The 17196-nt window shown below is 38.0% G+C and overlaps 1 long non-coding RNA gene across 1 annotated transcript; it reads left to right on the forward strand.

Moving 5' to 3' along the window:
* The first annotated feature begins 1528 nt into the window (after nucleotides 1-1528).
* Nucleotides 1529-3497, forward strand: LOC109219944. The gene is made up of 3 exons (XR_002067012.1): nucleotides 1529-1735; nucleotides 2660-2817; nucleotides 2999-3497. It is a non-coding gene; the product is annotated as an uncharacterized LOC109219944 (long non-coding RNA).
* The last annotated feature ends 13699 nt before the right edge of the window (nucleotides 3498-17196 follow it).

Below are 17196 nucleotides of genomic sequence, written 5' to 3' on the forward strand. Positions count from 1 at the left end.
TATATGATGTTTTAGTGATCTATGTTGTACAAGTTGATAGTATGTGTGTTTGCCATGAAATGTGTTCCTTCAGTTGTGGAGACAGAAAGTTCTTCCTTCACAAGTTTTCATACATCTCTATTCTAAACCTTCGATAAGTACAGACTTTGGAGTCGTTTGGTAAGGTGTATTGAAACAACAATTGATACGCAAGAACTACAATTACATATTGAGATGAGAATACTACAAAATATTGAGATGACAAAACAACAAAAGGCTTACATAAGTTCCAATGTAAACATACAAAATAAATCCTACAACCAACAACTACATTCATATTGAGATGACAAAACTAGATTCACAATGGCAACCTCATTGCATCTTCTTTCAATGAGATTCCGGGATACCCACAAGCAACAAGAATAATACACATCCCCAATATAATGAACCAAAGTACATTTTCCCTAGCCTTTGACTTAGCTAATTTACTCTTTCACTTCTTTTCCTTCTCTTTTATCTTCTCCATATCATCTTGTAATTTCACCAATTGAGCCTCAATCTTCTTCATCTTGTCCTCTTCTATGGTGTTTTTCAACCTTTAAAGTTGTCCTCGGCTTGGCAAGATTTTCAAAGCCTTCTAATGCATTCTCAAGTTCACCCATTTTGTCAAGCAATTTTGGAATAACAAATTTGGACCTAGGATCAATTTCGGAATCCTTCCAAACACAAAAATCACAAGATCGTGGACCCTAAGATGAATAACAAAAGGAAATTAATGAATGATAATTTTTCACAACTCAATTAGTGAAAGAATTTTTACTATCATTTACTCCATAGTATGGACAAATCCAATATCTTCTTCCTGGGTTCCGAGGGGTCCAAGCTGTTAACAAAGGCAGCACATAGCCATGGTTGCATCGAATTTCTCCACTTGACTCATTTTCTTCCTCTTCCGTGCAAAGCCTTGTCAAATTCAAGCCTTTTGAAGGCATTGCAACAACTACAACACAACAAGACAATTTTGGATAGTCAGATAATTTGCATTTGCTTTCATAAAATTGGATAATTGGAATTTAGGACAAAGGCATAACAATACTAAAAGAAAGAAATTAGGGTTCTTAAGAAGGAGATAGGTTAACCTTTGCCTTCAAAGATTAAAACTTCAAAAGGGCAATTTGAGGGATTCTCGGCAGAAATTAGAAGAAGAAGAAATTAGGGTTCTTCAATTGGGTTTGGTAAAATATTGGGGAAGAGGGGATTTTACCGTTGGTTGGATTATATTAACGTTAAAGATTTATTTATTTCTTTTTTTTTTTTGGGTGTTTTCAACGATTAAAAGAGTTAGGACGCGCTCAATTCAGTTGTCAAACACGCGCGGCTGGCCAGGCATAAGGAGGGAGTAAATAAATACAGTTCTTTAAAAAATAGTGGGGTGTTAGGACGTCCGTAAAGTTTAGGTGTGTAAATGACTTTCCAGGACAAGTTGAATGGGGTATTTATGCATTTTCTCTAAGCAATAAGACAAATAAATAGGCGCCAGTTTTTCCCTCATTTTTTTACCCAACCCACAATCAGCCCACGCATTCCCCCAGCTCTCGTCACCACCCCTCCTAATAAAAACGTCTCTCTGCGTTTTATCACTCAACAACGAGATAATTTGCAGTTACAAGGATACAAGCACAAGTTGAGCGATCGAAGATCTGCAAAAGCTGGCTTCTTCTCTACAACCTAGGGTTTTATTCTCCTTCTTGTTAATGTAAGCTCTAAACTTCCGTTCAACATGTATTCTTTTCTATGTGGAAAAGAGAGGGAATTTGTCCCTTAAAACTCTTATTCCAATTACGTAATAAGTTTACAAAAACAGAGAAAGCATAACACTAACAGAAATCTCTAGATATGGCTGAAGGGTTTTGACCAAAATTATATTAATCTAACAAGACAGTGGTGAATTTTGTAATAATTACATATTTTTCAATATATAACTACATTCATTGCTGATAAAAGTTTCTTTTTTGTTTCATTGAATTTTGCTCGCCTTTATCTTATATGTCAAATATGTGTATGCATCTTGTAGAGCAGTTTATATTTGGGGATTAAGTTAGATTTTGAAAGAAATGAGATTTCTTAATAGCATAACTGATAAATCGATGGGAGAACAGATTGTTTTAGGGATCGGGTTTGACTTTGAAATGGAGACTTGATTTGAAGAGAGAAACAACCAATATAAAAAGAAAATTAAAATGCAAAAATACGATATAAAAAAGAAAAGAAAAGAAGGCTCTATAATCAGATACATCCATGTAGAAGGGTATGTTCCATGGTAGTAATGAATTTCACATAGGTAAACAGGTTATAATTGACAGACATGCTCATGGAGTGGGTTTGTGGAAGCACATTTGAAACATTTGAAGTAAATAGGCTTGCTTGCTCTAGGAACAAAGCTGCAGATAATTTCCGCTTTTTCACTCGATCATGTAAAGGGATATATTTATATTTAGGCTGACGAACAATCTGATGTCTACGAGGTACTACTTCCTCTTTTCTTTTCATGACATTCTTATGTCTTGAATTGGCCTTGATGCTTTTGTGGAAGTCTGAGCATTCATTAGTGACATTCTTTTCTTGATGAAAGCATTCTCTACTGACATTTTACACTCTCTAAGACAAGCTCCTTATATAGGCGTGTAAAGGCCTTTGTTGTATATATTCAAGTAGAGTGGCACCTGTTCCAAAGAATGAAGTTTCTCATTCGATTGTTGTCCGGAGCAAGTCTTTCGGGATTTCTGAGGGCATGTGGGCACGTGTCAAAAGTGAATATACAAGGGCAATCTGGCACATGTACTTTTTATTCCATCAGCTATCTGCTATTTAAATTTCTCTTTTCATACATGTAAATGCAATATGAATTTTCAGCTGGTTAATGTTCCTTACTGACCTCTCTTTATTTGTCTGAGAAATTAAACAATAACAAAGCACCTTCTTTTAAGTGCTTGCTAACTGTTTCATCATGGTCATGTAGGTTGTGGCAGTGAATGATTCATGGAAGAAAGTGACGGTGAAGCTGATTCCAAGAATAGACTTGCAAGCCATTGCCGACAAATTTGTACTCGATTTCAAAAATATTTTATATTTTAGTTAATGTGAATTACTCTGTGAATATCAAGATATGAAGCATAACACCGTACTAGCTGCTTCTCTTCACCTCCCCATCATGAAAAAGAAAAAACGAAATAACAAAACGCTGTGTTAGGGAAGGTGGGAGGGACAGTGCATGTCATGATTTCTGGGTAATTCTGCTTTGAGTTATTTTGACCACAAATTTCTTAAAGTAATGCACATATGCTTGGAGTTGTTAGTCTTGTGTCTTATTGGAGGTTGTGATATGAGTATTTCCTTTACTACACAACGTAGGTCCTTTTAGTTGTTTGCATAGTATTACAATGTTAGACTAAAGCATAATACTTCCTCTTCTCTTTGTTTTGAATGTTTGATCCTATGCCCTATTGGTACTTCTTCTTGATATTGACTAAGCACTTGAAGTATTTAGCTAATTATGCACTTAGCAATCCAGTTTTAACAACTCTTTAGTATATTTATATTTAAATTTAGGATTATATATCTTCCGCAGTCCGCTGCAGTAATGCTGGTTATATCATCTTCGTTGGTTGAAAAAATTGTTGCTTATTATCCTCAATACAATTATAATTATGGCTAGTCTACTTAAAATACATTTATTCAGAGGCTACAGATTTCCTCTTCGCAAGAGTTCAACATCTTATCTTAGAATGGTTAATGAGAGAATGCAAAAATGCAGGGATGTTATAGGGTTGGAATCACTGTCATCAGGGATCTGTTATAATCTCATCTCCACGGTTTTTATTTTGAAGGGGTAGAGGGCTTCAATTCCTAATGTTTAGTTACGGTTTAACGTTGAATCCGTAAAAACAACTCTATANGTTAATTTTCCAGGGGCTTGAGAATGCTATAGCAGACCGACTTCCAAATTCTGAGCATATGATGGTGTGCAAGGCACATCCTAGCTAACTGGTCTAAGAAATGGAGGGGCATAGAGAGAAGGAACTGCTTCTGGAGGTGTGCAAGGTCTACCTATGAATGGGAGTTGAAGAAAAATCTGGATGACATGAAGAAATTGGGGACTAAGATAGTTGATGAACTGTTGTACTACAACATTGAAAGATGGAGTAAGGTGTATTTCAACACATTCTGCAAGTGTGATAGTGTTGACAATAATATGGCAGAATGTTTCAATGCTTGGATTTTGGCAGCAAGGCAGAAGACTATAGTGACAATGCTTGAAGAAATAAGGGTGAAGATGATGAACAGAATAGGTCAGCTCAGACAATTTTGAAACACTTGGATTACTGATTTTTCACCAATGGCCATGAAAGTCTTGGAAGAGAACACAGAAAGGTCAATGAAATGTAACATTTTCTGGAATGGTGAGTATGGATTTGAAGTGAAGCAAGGATCAGGTGCAAGTGAAGTGAAGCAATTAGTGGACATCAACAGGAAAACATGCACCTGCAGAGCTTGGATGTTAAAAGGCATACCATGTGCTAATGCAATTGCTACCCTGCATTTTAAAAATCTTAAGCCTATGAACTATATTTCTCATTAGTACAGTAATGCAACTTACATGAAAACATACAGTTACTTTCTACAGCCTGTCTTGGGTATGAATATGTGGCCAGAGTCACAAAACCCAATTGTTATACCACCTCATGTCAAGAAGATGCTTGGAAGGCCAAAGAATGTTAGAAGAAAAGAGCCTAGTGAAAATAAGACAGGAAAATTGTCCAAAAGTGGAGTGGAAATGACATGTAGCAATTGTCATAACAAGGGTCATAACAAGAGGGGATGTGCAAAGGCTGCTGGAAGTAATACTGCTGCAACTTCAGCAACTTTTGTGCCTACAAGTGTTGGTAGTTCAAAGCCACCAAAGCAAAGTACTGCAAGAGGAAGGGGTAGGCCAAAAGGTTCTAAAGAAAAGGTGAAGTTCTTCCCTTTAATGTCTTTTTTCTCTTTTTTAAAAAATTCCCAGATTTTTAATTTTGATTGTTTGATGTAGGATGTTGGTACTAGCACTGATGTAAGAACACAATTTAAGAAACCAAGGATGGTTGGGATGGGAGTTTTACACACTCAAAGTGGCTTCAAGATTCAAAATGTAAGTCTAACACAAACTCTCATATATAGGTGATTTCATTTGTCTGATTTTCTGTTGGGTTTTGGCAGCCTGGAATGTCATCTACAAACTTTAAGAATGTGAGGTCCTCGGCAGAAGTAACTGGAGATCTAGGCCGGGTGTTAAATGGAAAGGTAAAGAAGCTATGACATCAAGGCAGCTTCAACAATTGAGAGGCAAGAAGCTCGTTCAAACAAGGTCTAGGGCTGCTAAGTTGACCCAGGAAAGCACCACTGCAAATCAACCCAGCTGATGAAGCTTTGCTTTTGTTTGATGACTGTATTGCAATAGACTGAACTAGAATGCAATTTGAAGTAGCTATAGACTGCAATTCTATATTTTGATAAGGATTTGTTGGTAGCTATAGACTGCTATTTTGTTACATTTGGTGTCTGTTTTGCTGCTGCTACAATGACAACAAACAGCTGTTTTGTTAACTCATTTTGTGGCTTTTATGCAAGAAATGCATATATGATGTTTTAGTGATCTATTAGTTGTACAGGTTGATAGTATGTGTGTTTGCCATGAAATGTGTTCCTTCAGTTGTGGAAACAAAAAGTTCTTCCTTCACAAGTTTTCATACATCTCTATTTTAAACCTTCGGTAAGTGCAGACTTTGGAGTGGTTTGGTAAGGTGTATTGAAACAACAATTGATACTCAAGAACTACAGTTACATATTGAGATGAGAATACTACAAAATATTAAGATGACAAAACAACAAAAGGCTTACATAAGTTCCATTGTAAACATACAAAATAAATCCTACAACCAACAACTACATTCATATTGAGATGACAAAACTAGATTCAAAATGGCAACCTCATTGCATCTTCTTTCAATGAGATTCCGGGATACCCATAAGCAACAAGAATAATACACATCCCCAATATAATGAACCAAAGTACATTTTCCCTAGCCTTTGACTTAGCTAATTTACTCTTCCACTTCTTTTCCTTCTCTTTCATCTTCTCCATATCATCTTGCAATTTCACCAATTGAGCCTCAATCTTCTTCATCCTGTCCTCTTCTATGGTGTTTTCAACATTTAAAGTTGTCCTCGGCTTGGCAAGATTTTCAAAGCCTTCTAATGCATTCTCGAGTTCACCCATTTTGTCAAGCAATTTTGGAATAACAAATTTGGACCCCCAAAAATCACAAGATCGTGGACCCTAAGATGAATAACAAAAGGAAATTAATGAATGATAATTTTTCACAACTCAATTAGTGAAAGAATTTTTACTATCATTTACCCCATAGTATGGACAAACCCAATATCTTCTTCCTGGCTGTTAACAAAGGCAGCACATAGCCATGGTTGCATCGAATTTCTCCACTTGACTCATTTTCTTCCTCTTTCGTGCAAAGCCTTGTCAAATTCAAGCCTTTTGAAGGCATTGCAACAACTACAACACAACAAGACAATTTTTGATAGTCAGATAATTTGCATTTGCTTTCATAAAATCGGATAATTGGAATTTAGGACAAAGGCATAACAATACTAAAAGAAAGAAATTAGGGTTCTTAAGAAGGAGAAAGGTTAACCTTTGCCTTCAAAGATTAAAACTTCAAAAGGGCAATTTGAGGGATTCTCGGCAGAAATTAGAAGAAGAAATTAGGGTTCTTCAATTGGGTTTGGTAAAATATTGGGGAAGAGGGGATTTTACCGTTGGTTGGGGTTATATTAACGTTAAAGATTTATTTATTTCTTTTTTTTGGGTGTTTTCAACGATCAAAAGAGTTAGGACGTGCTCAATTCAGTTGTCAAACACGCGCGACTGGCCAGACATAAGGAGGGAGTAAATAAATACAGTTCTTTAAAAAAATAGTGGGGTGTTAGGACGCTCGTAAAGTTTAGGTGTGTAAATGACTTTCCAGGACAAGTTGAATGGGGTATTTATGCATTTTCTCTTTTATAAAACTAGTATTTTATAGGGAGAATTGCACATAAGTACAACTCATACACACACATTGCAATTGTGTAGCCCAGTTATAACTTTGCAAATCTATAGCCCAAAGAAAATAGGCCCAAATCTGAAAAACCCAGCATTTTTTGATGCAACCACCTGTTCTTGCGGTCAATGCTATTCAACATTCCTATTGTTGAGGAGAGCTTCTGTATTTATCTTCTACCAAAATCAGTGTTTTACTATTAACTTTATGAGACAATTAATAAAAATATATTTAAATATAAAAAGAGAAAGAAAAAAAAATTGGTAGCTTTTTTCCCTTTGTCAGAGGCAGAGAATTTGCTGGGTTTCAATTAAATAGTTATTAAATATATAGTATATGAATATAAAAGTAGAAGAACTCGATTAAATAATTAGCAAAATATACATTCAAATATAAACAAACAAATAATAATAAATTTGGCAGCTTTTTGCCTTGTCAACGGTATAACATATGGTAATTCCTTCTCGTACACACATCACTACTAGATTTTAATTTTTTTTTCCTTCAATGGTGCCACTAATAGAGTTTAACCCAAAACAGAGAATAAGTTAAAAATAAACAAAGGAGGTTGTCCAGCTCGAGAAAAGGTAAGAAAACATACAAAAATTTAATTTCGCCTTTCTACATTCTTATACACTGGTATATACATAATTATACACACTTATACATATTTATCGACTTGGTATAATAGTGTAAAAGAGATATTTACATAACCATATACACTATTATACAATATTATACATGTTATAGAAATGAATCCTATCAATGGAGCTTCACAGGTTTTCTTCTTCTTTCTTGAGCCTTTACTGAAATTTGACTTAAATCTAACTCAAATCTGCTCTAAATCACTTCAAATTTAAGCTTTGAACTCCTCTTGATGTTTCAAATCAATTAGAATAATACCCAATCATGTTTTCAAGCAAACCCAATAACATCCATTTCAAAATTAATCTCAAATCTTAGATCTAAGTGTGCTTTCAAACCCAAAATCTCAGATATGGTTCAAACTTAAAGCTTCAGCCTTCAATGGAGTTTTATTTTAATCAATCAAATTTTAAATTTGAGAAATTTGAGCTCCAATAATGGAGGTTTTATGATTATATACACTTGAACGAAGAGAATACTAAACCTAGTAGCAAGGATTAGGCAAATTTGTAACTGAACAACTTCAAATCTTGTTCAAAGACCAGCTTCACTCTTGGAGTTGATGTGCGCTTATATGATAAGGCAGAATACACATAAAAGAGGGATATTAAGAAGCTTATGTGTGTTATGGACTGTGGAGGAACTTAGTATCTAATAATAGGCTAAATGATGAAAAGATTCTTTCAGGTTATGTACAACCCGGGCCAAACTGTGTAAGGACTTCAAACCTGTGTTGATACCCAATTTTTCCCTACATATTTTTATGCTCAGAATATTCTCAAAATAGCATGTACATGCATATATAAGCATGCCCAAGAATATTGATAGTTTTTCCAATTTTTAAAGCTTTTTAAAATTATTTTATTATTTGTTTTAGCAGTACAAAATCCAATAATTATTCCCAAAACTATCATTTTGGTGAGTAATTTATTTCCATCCTCATATTTACACCACAATATAATTAAGGTAATTTTTGCATATTTTTATAAATTTATTTGATATTTTTTAAGCTAAATTGCATAAAATTACAATTATAGCCTATATTACGATTAATAGCGTTTTACAATTATAAAATTATTTCCAGTACTTTTAGATTGATGTTTATATATTATTAATTAATTCATTGCTTTCAATTTGCTTATAAAATCATTTTAACTATTTTAATTAAATTAAAAAGGGAGAAATTGGCTATTCAATATATAGCCCATTACCATTTCAATTTTAGCCAAAATCCAACCCCCAATTTCCCAGCCCTATTTTTGATTCAAACCTGAACCAATTCCTAAATTACCCGCCCCTGACCCACTCAAATAACCCGCCCAGGCCTTTTCTTTTAATCCCAGCCGTTGATCTAACAGATCAACGACTCACACGCATCCTTTCCTTTTTTAATCCACCAACACCCTCAACCCTAAATCATTTCCCCTTTACCCGCCACCCTTGAATCCCTTTCCTCTCCAATCCTCTCTGCAACCCCGTTTAAACCCTAGCCGCCGCCACCCAAACTAACCCTAATCCCCTTCGATGCCCACCGGAATCCATGGCTTCTCAGGCCATGGAAACCTCATACTCACCTCCTACTGCTCCTGTGAGCCTGATGCTCGAAGGATCGAGGACAGACTTCGAGGGTATTCACTCAGATCTTCGCCGACTCGAGGTTTCCGGCCATTTCTGGCCATTTTCGGCCTTGCTCCGGCATATTCTAGTCTCCTGAGTCTGGTTCTAACTTTATCCGACTTAGATCGGATCTTTTTAAAGCCTTTCTCACTCTATGGTTCTTTCGAAACCCTAACTATTCGAGGTTTTTCTCCGATTCCTTTTAGATCTGTTATGTATCTATGCTATGTGTGAATTTTTTAACGATTTCCCTAAGTATTCCTTTGAAAATTGCTTTCAAAACCCTTCTTTTCCGATTTAGGGTTTCTGGAGAGTATTCAAGTGTTTTTATGATTTTTGCTTTCTTTATTATTTGTATTGTTTCTCTTATTGTGTTCCTGTATCATGTTCTCACTCGCTTTCCACTATGTTCTTATACTTGCTCTATTATGTTCTTAGGTGTTCTTCTACCGAGTTTCATACTCCGTGATTGAATGTTCTTTTGCTGTGTTTTCTATACTCCGTCCTGGCATATTCTCCTACTGTGTTTTCTACGCTATGATTCCCGTTTTTTTACCATGCTCTGCTATCGTCATCCTCTATAAGCATGTATTTCTTCTACTGTTTCTTCTACTGTTTCTTCTACTGTCAGTTGTTCCCTCACTACGCTTCGAAACTAGTTTCCTTACACTGTTTGCTTTGATCTTTCTACTTGTTTGCTATTTTCTTATGAGCTTCTAAAAGAAGCCACTAAGCCTGTTTTGACTACTTGCATCTCCATCTCCGCATTCGATTCTTTCTACTGATTTTACAAGGTCATGGCAAAATTCTTCGTGTTTAGGCATGTCTGTGTGCTTTTATATGTGTGTTGAATCTTTCTTTAAAAGGATTTCAACTAGTAATTGAATCAGAATCTTTTTGGGGGCTTTAATTGATTGTACTAATTTTCCTTGAGTAAAACCTTTTTCTTCACACCAAATATTTGGACTTGTGATTTCGTGGCTGTCAATTGATTCTCTTTCCTTAATTATACAACCGTGTACTTTCAGAAAACCTTGTCCTTAAAATAACCTTTTATGTATTTACCCTCAATTGCATGCTTTGCACAAAGAGTTTGATTAATTTCTTTCCTTAGTTGGTTTTATACCCGTTTGAATTTGAATCCCTTAACTAAAGGGAGTCTTATGTGACTGATTGAAAATCAAACTTCAATTATTTTCTTACCTTATTTCTCATGACTTTCACACTATAAATACCCGGCCTTTTCTTTTCACAAGAGACAGAATACACTTCAGACTTCACGCTTATAATTCTCACAACCTTTTCTGAATTTTCTTGTCTGCACTTTGGCTTTCACAAGATCGCCGCTTTCTTTGCTTATCTTTTTTAAGAACTGGTATGTCTTGATTCAATTCCCAGCATCATCCCAATGTGTTTATTTACAGTCTTTTCGCCTATGTCTACCTTCTACAGAATTTGATATTGAAATGCTTATGTGCTACTGTTTGCTTTACTTTCTTGTAAACACTAGTTCCCCATCCCATTTACCCCCATATGTTTGTAAGTGGGGACTCAGGGCATGGCAACAAGAATTGTTGCTCATGAACTGAGTTCTAACCCCCCTAAGTAGGCTAAAGGGTGTGCCAGTATGTCCCATTGCAGGGTATGCCCTTGCCTGCTCCTTTCTTGAGTCCTGCTTGTTATGAATCCCCATATCCCCACTCCCCCATGTATCCTGAGTTAAGGTATAGCCTGACAGCATCCCTATTGCTGTCCAAGGCTGAACCTGACCTTCAATAGGTCTTAACTCCCCAAGTTCAACTGTCAAGCTGGTCAGGGGTGTGCCGGCACCCCAAAATGCTTGGCATGACCACCAGCTTGCCATTTCCCCTCTACTGCACTTGCACTTACTCCTAGTCTCTAAGTTCTGCCCCCCTCTTATGAGCCTTGCCTTGGGACCTCGAGTTCCCTCTGAACTTGGACATTTGAGGGTTGGCCCTTCCACACTGCACTATGTTCTTAACTCTGCAATGATATTTGGGGTGTAAGCATTGCTTGGAATTCTTGAAGTTCCTTGGAACTTTGACGCATCCCAAATAAGAGAAAGGCTTTGAAAATCCGATCCTGGAAGTTGGTTTATCTCATATTATTAGACTTTGAGTCTGGATTAGGCTGATTAGATGTAGATGTAATCACTGATGTAATTTTATTATTCCTTCTGATTCGCTTGGTCTGTAATAAGCTTTGTAAATAACTTTGTAATAACTACTGGGGTATAGTGAAAGGGGATGGGACTGAATGCATGCCAAAGGGGTAGAAATCATGTCTATAAGATATTTACTCTTTAAAATTCTGCATTTTCACATAGAAATCATGTCTATAGGATATTTACCCTTTAAAATTCTGCATCTCACATAGAAATCATGTTCATAGGATCATTACTTTCAAACTCTGCATTTTCACGTAGATACCATGTCTATAGGATATTTACTCTTTAAAATTCTGCATCTCGCCTAGAAACCATGTTCATAGGGTTATCACTTTCAAAGCCTGCATTTTTCACATAGATACCATGCCCATAGGTTTTCTGCACTTTGTAATAATACCATGGCAATAAATCGATAATGAAGCTCTGCATATTGTATAGATAATATGCCTATAGGACTTCCTGCACTTTGCATATACATTTGTCATTAGGCAAGCCTGCTTATAGGAGTTAAAATAACTCATTACATATAGATGACCTGCCTATAGGATCTCTGCTCAAAATCAGTTACACCTAGAAAGCATGCCTATAGGAACTATCAACTTAATCAGAATCGCCACTCGTTCCTAAGTTTAAAATCAGTGGCAATTTGTTTAACACTCGTAGAGCTTATAACTAATGACTTTTTGCAATCAGTTATTCCTCCGTCCCTGGATTAATAGATATCATGCCTATAGGCCCTGTTTAACATACAAATAGTTAGATAATTAATCAACTGTCAGTTTTCGACAACTACATCTAAGCAGGACTAATTTGGACTCCCTATCTGGGAAATATGTGGTAAATCAATTCTTCCTACGCTAATTTTAATTAATGACCTAAACAGTATGTGTAAGACATGCTAAACAATTCGTTTCTTTAAGTGAGGAGGCCTACTTGAGCCTTTAATTGTTCTTATTTCCCCATTAACTGCTTTATGTGTTTTGTTTGTCGCCCTAGAATTTTATCCTTTTAAAACCCCTGAAAAGCCAAGCTCCCTCCCTTTAGGATTAGTAGTCCTAAACGCCTCCGATACTGATAGGTGGGACGGGTAATAGCATGCAATAGGTAACGATACCATTCCGCGCTTAAATACCTTAACGGGGTGGGAAGGGTAGACATGGAGATGATGATCACATGATAACACTATGCGTACGATTGATTACCGGTGTTGTGTGGATGATCCATGTGTTTTACAAACCTAGGACCCCCTTTCCTTTATGTGACTTTGTTTAATATCAATAAAGTTCTGTTTTTTCAACTACCCAAAACCCCTCTTTAATTTTACTGCATTATTCCTTTTTCCCCTAAATTTTTTCTTCTTTGTTTACTCAATATCTTGATTAATTTTCTGCATTTAAATCCTCCCTCAAACAAATTGTAGATCATCAAGACCTTGATTCCAACATGCTTGTTACGTATCTATTTGTAACCCTTAAGTGTGAAGTTATTTGTATACTTATTTGCATTAAAGTCACAACATAGCATGGCCGGGAACCACACTAGTGGATCTTGAGGGGTGTCTAACACCTTCCCCTCGAGATAATTTCTAGCCCTTACCCGAACTCTGGTTTTCAAACTCAAAACCCTCAGTGTCCTAATGCACTTAATCATTAGGTGGTGACTCTTCAATTCCAAAAACCCAATTTCCACACGGGAATAGAGTTGTCTTCTCAAATGTCGTAAACCCGATTTCGCGAGAAAAAGGGGGCGTCGACAGCGTGGCGACTCTGCTGGGGAAATTTTATGGCTTTTACCATTACATGTTATTTGTGACTTTATTGCTTCTTTATTGATTTTATTTAATGTCTTTATCTCTCTTCTACTTCGAAACTGACTTGGCTTTATTGTTTCTTTTTCTTTCTTTAACGCTTTCATTTACTGTTTTCCTCCAATACCGTTGTAATTTTCGAGCAATTATTGTAATCATTATGAACGTGAAAATACGTGACAATTTGTTTCATTTTTTGTAATTGCATCTTCAACATCATATTCCACTCGTGCCAAACAAATACCATAGCAACGCTTGATGAGTTGTTGCGCTCTTCCGATATTATTACCCCCTAAATTTGGCAGAGGCATATTTGCGGTAAAACCAGTCGATCAGCGGTGCAGTCGACGGTTCCGTGCCTTTCCCTCTTGAGTTGTCCGCTCAAGGGTACCGGTCTAGCACCTCATAGAAACCTTATTCTATTTAATTGTTCATGCATCACTGTCAAACCTAGTCGAGTCAGTTATGTTGTCCACATAATGACTCTTTAAGATAGCCTTGTCCAAATTCCACTGGGTTCCCCTGGGACCCAAACGGACAACACCATTGTTCTGTGCATTTATTTGGAGAACTAAATGCCACTATGCTAATTATTGGTTTAAATAGTCGAGTCCGGTGGTGGGTATGGTCTTAACCCTTTTGTTTTGCAGAAAATGGAGAACAAGGTCCCCGACTTCGGTATGGTCAGTATATCCTCACTCTTGCTGACCTGGTGGAGGAATATCCCATCAAGTGACCAAATCAACGAATGGAAAGAGAGGGTCACCAAGGCTAGCGAAAATTTGGAGTATCTGGAATACAGTCTGCTGGAATTGGAAGGAAAAGTAAGACAGAGAGTCATCGACTGCCAGAATGTTGAGGGAAATGAAGGAGAGCGCATGGCAAAGGCATTTTTACTGGAGAACCTACGCGAGCTGGAAGATTTGATCAACGAGAGCATTCAACCTGCGGAAGGTCCTTCTGGAACCAAGTAGTTAGGAGTCTTTTCTTTTACTTTTAAATGTAATAAGGCCAATGGCCATTAGTGAAATTTTATTTTTCGCAATTTTGGTGTCGTTTTGGGGATTCGTCTTATTTTTATCAATAAAATGAGGCATTTAGCATTATAAGTTCTCCAAATTAACTTGTCGCTAGGCCTAACTCGGGCACAACGAGGCACCAAATTTAGGACACGATTCATATTCTTATACTACGTGTTTAAATATTGCAATATTTTTCTCGGAATCCATACTAACTTGTTACCTTTTTGTTTTTTCTTTTTATTTTTATTCCCCTCCCCAAAGGTTAGTTCGTGCACTCTGGCATCATCATCCTACTCCACAAGATCTAAGGGCCCTCCACTTCCTCCTCCTCCAAGTCCTATCAAAAACAAGAAACAAAGCAAAAATGGAAGACTTGAGCAACATCAGAAAGGAGAACTCAGCTGAAAGGGTAGAGGTTCCTCAGGGTATTCAGGCGTCCAAAGAAAGTGCCGCCCAGCTCGAACAGAAGCTACTGAAATTTCAAGAAGAACTAGACCAAGTACGGAACTTGGCGAGCTTATCATTCTCCCTCACTACTCCAGACTTCAACTTTCCCGATGCTCAACACACCATACCTCCGCAGAACATGCCGAAGCCGCAGAAACAACCCGCTACTCATCAAAATTGCAACACATGTCACAACAACACCCCACTCCTCATCCCTGAACCACCAAATGATCGTCCCCACCACACTCCCATCTATGTGGAAACCCTACCACAATACACTCAGCCCATTACAAACACACCGGAGTCTGACGACAAAGACTCCCTCATCAAGAACCTAGCCGCCGAGCTCAAGAAACTGACTAGCCGAGTCCAGGGTGTTGAAGGAAACAAAGGTATTGAAGGGCAGAATTATGAGGATCTTTGCATTCAGCCAGACGTTGAACTTCCCGAGGGGTACAAACCTCCCAAGTTCGAAATGTTTGATGGCACAGGAGATCCCAGGGTCCATTTGAGGACATACTGCGATAAGCTGGTCGGAGTCGGAAGAGATGAAAAGATTCGCATAAAGCTCTTTATGAGAAGTTTGAAAGGTGATGCTCTATCTTGGTACATTAGCCAAGACCCCAAGAAGTGGACAAGTTGGGTAGGAATGGCGTCCGATTTCATGGACAGGTTCAGATTCAATACAGAAAATGCGCCAGATGTCTTCTACATCCAGAATTTGAAAAAGAAAACTACTGAGACATTCCGCGAGTATGCTACTCGATGGAGATCCGAGGCTTCTAAGGTCAGGCCGGCCTTAGAAGAAGAACAGATGAACAGATTTTTCGTCTGAGCTCAGGATCCATACTATTATGAGAGGCTAATGCTGATAGAGGGCCAGAAGTTCTCCAACATCATCAAGCTAGGAGAAAGGATTGAGGAAGGTATTAAAAGTGGTATGGTCACTAATTTGGAGGCATTGCAGGATACCAACAAGGCTCTACAGTCTGGTGCCAAGTCCAAGAAAAAGGACGTGAGTGCCGTGATGGTTGCACAGAGAACCAAGTCCCCAGTAAAATACCAAGCCTACCCGGTACCTCCTCTCGCATACCAACCTATCCCCAATTACCAAACACCTCCGCCCTCTTACCAAATTCCATCACCTACTTACCAATCATCTCCCTCCCCCACATATCAACCTACCTCACCAAGATATTCCCAACCGCACCCGTCTACCAAGCCTATAATGCTCAGCCTTCTCACTACCAATCACCTCCCGCCCGCCAAAACTTCCCAGGCCACGTCCTAATTTCGACCGTAGACCTCCCAAGCAATACACCGCCATCACCGAGCTAATCGACCAGCTATATGTAAGACTCAAAGCAGCCGGTTACGTCACCCCAATCCCCGCCATAACTTTAGAAAATCCATCCCAATGGGTCAATCCAAACAAAACCTGTGCATACCATTCCGGCATGAAAGGGCATACCGTTGATGAGTGCCGATCTTTGAAAGACAAAATCCAAGCTCTAATTGACAACAAAATCATCGTAGCGAAGGAGCCTACTGCTAATGTTCACAGCAATCCCTTGCCTGATCATAAGGGTGGAGGCGTGCATATGATCGAGGTAGAAGATGACCGGGACCCTAAAGGGTCAATTGGATTGATTGCCGAAGGTGACAAGCCCAAGAAACCAATAGTCACACTGAATCCAATCGTAGTCCAGATCCAGCCCTCTGGGGATGCTGAAGTAAACATGTCTGTGTCTCTCGAGTTTGAAACACCGTAATCCACAAAGACCGCAGAGCCAATTGAGGTGGAGTTTGGGTCTCCAAAGGCACCTGCACCATTTGAAGTTGCTGTATTACCTCCCAAAACAAGAGTGCCCATTCCTGTAGCAATGTCAGCCATAACGCCATTCCATACACAGGCCATTCCTTAGGATTATACCGCCGAGGTAAGAAGGAAGGGGAAAACTAGGTCTGGGGAAGCAATTGCAGCACAGGGTATGACCAGAACCGGTAGAATTTATACTACGGAGCACTTAGCTGAATCAAATAAGCAGGCCTCTAGACGGCCTATTGAAACTGGGCCAGATGATCTCTGGCAGAAGATACAGGCGAAAGAATACTCAGTTGTTGATCAATTAAATAAAACACCAGCGCAGATCTCCATTCTAGCTCTACTGCAGAGCTCCGAGACACACAAGAATGCCCTGATAAAGATACTGAGCGAGGCGTATGTACCCAGTAACATAACTGGAGGAGAGATGGCAAACATGGTCGGGCAGATATTGGAGAGTCATAAGATCACGAGGATGAGTTGCCCCCTGAAGGTTTAGGCCACAACAA

This window comes from Nicotiana attenuata, unplaced genomic scaffold (genome assembly GCF_001879085.1).
Source record: "Nicotiana attenuata strain UT unplaced genomic scaffold, NIATTr2, whole genome shotgun sequence".
NCBI classification, from domain to species: domain Eukaryota; kingdom Viridiplantae; phylum Streptophyta; class Magnoliopsida; order Solanales; family Solanaceae; genus Nicotiana; species Nicotiana attenuata.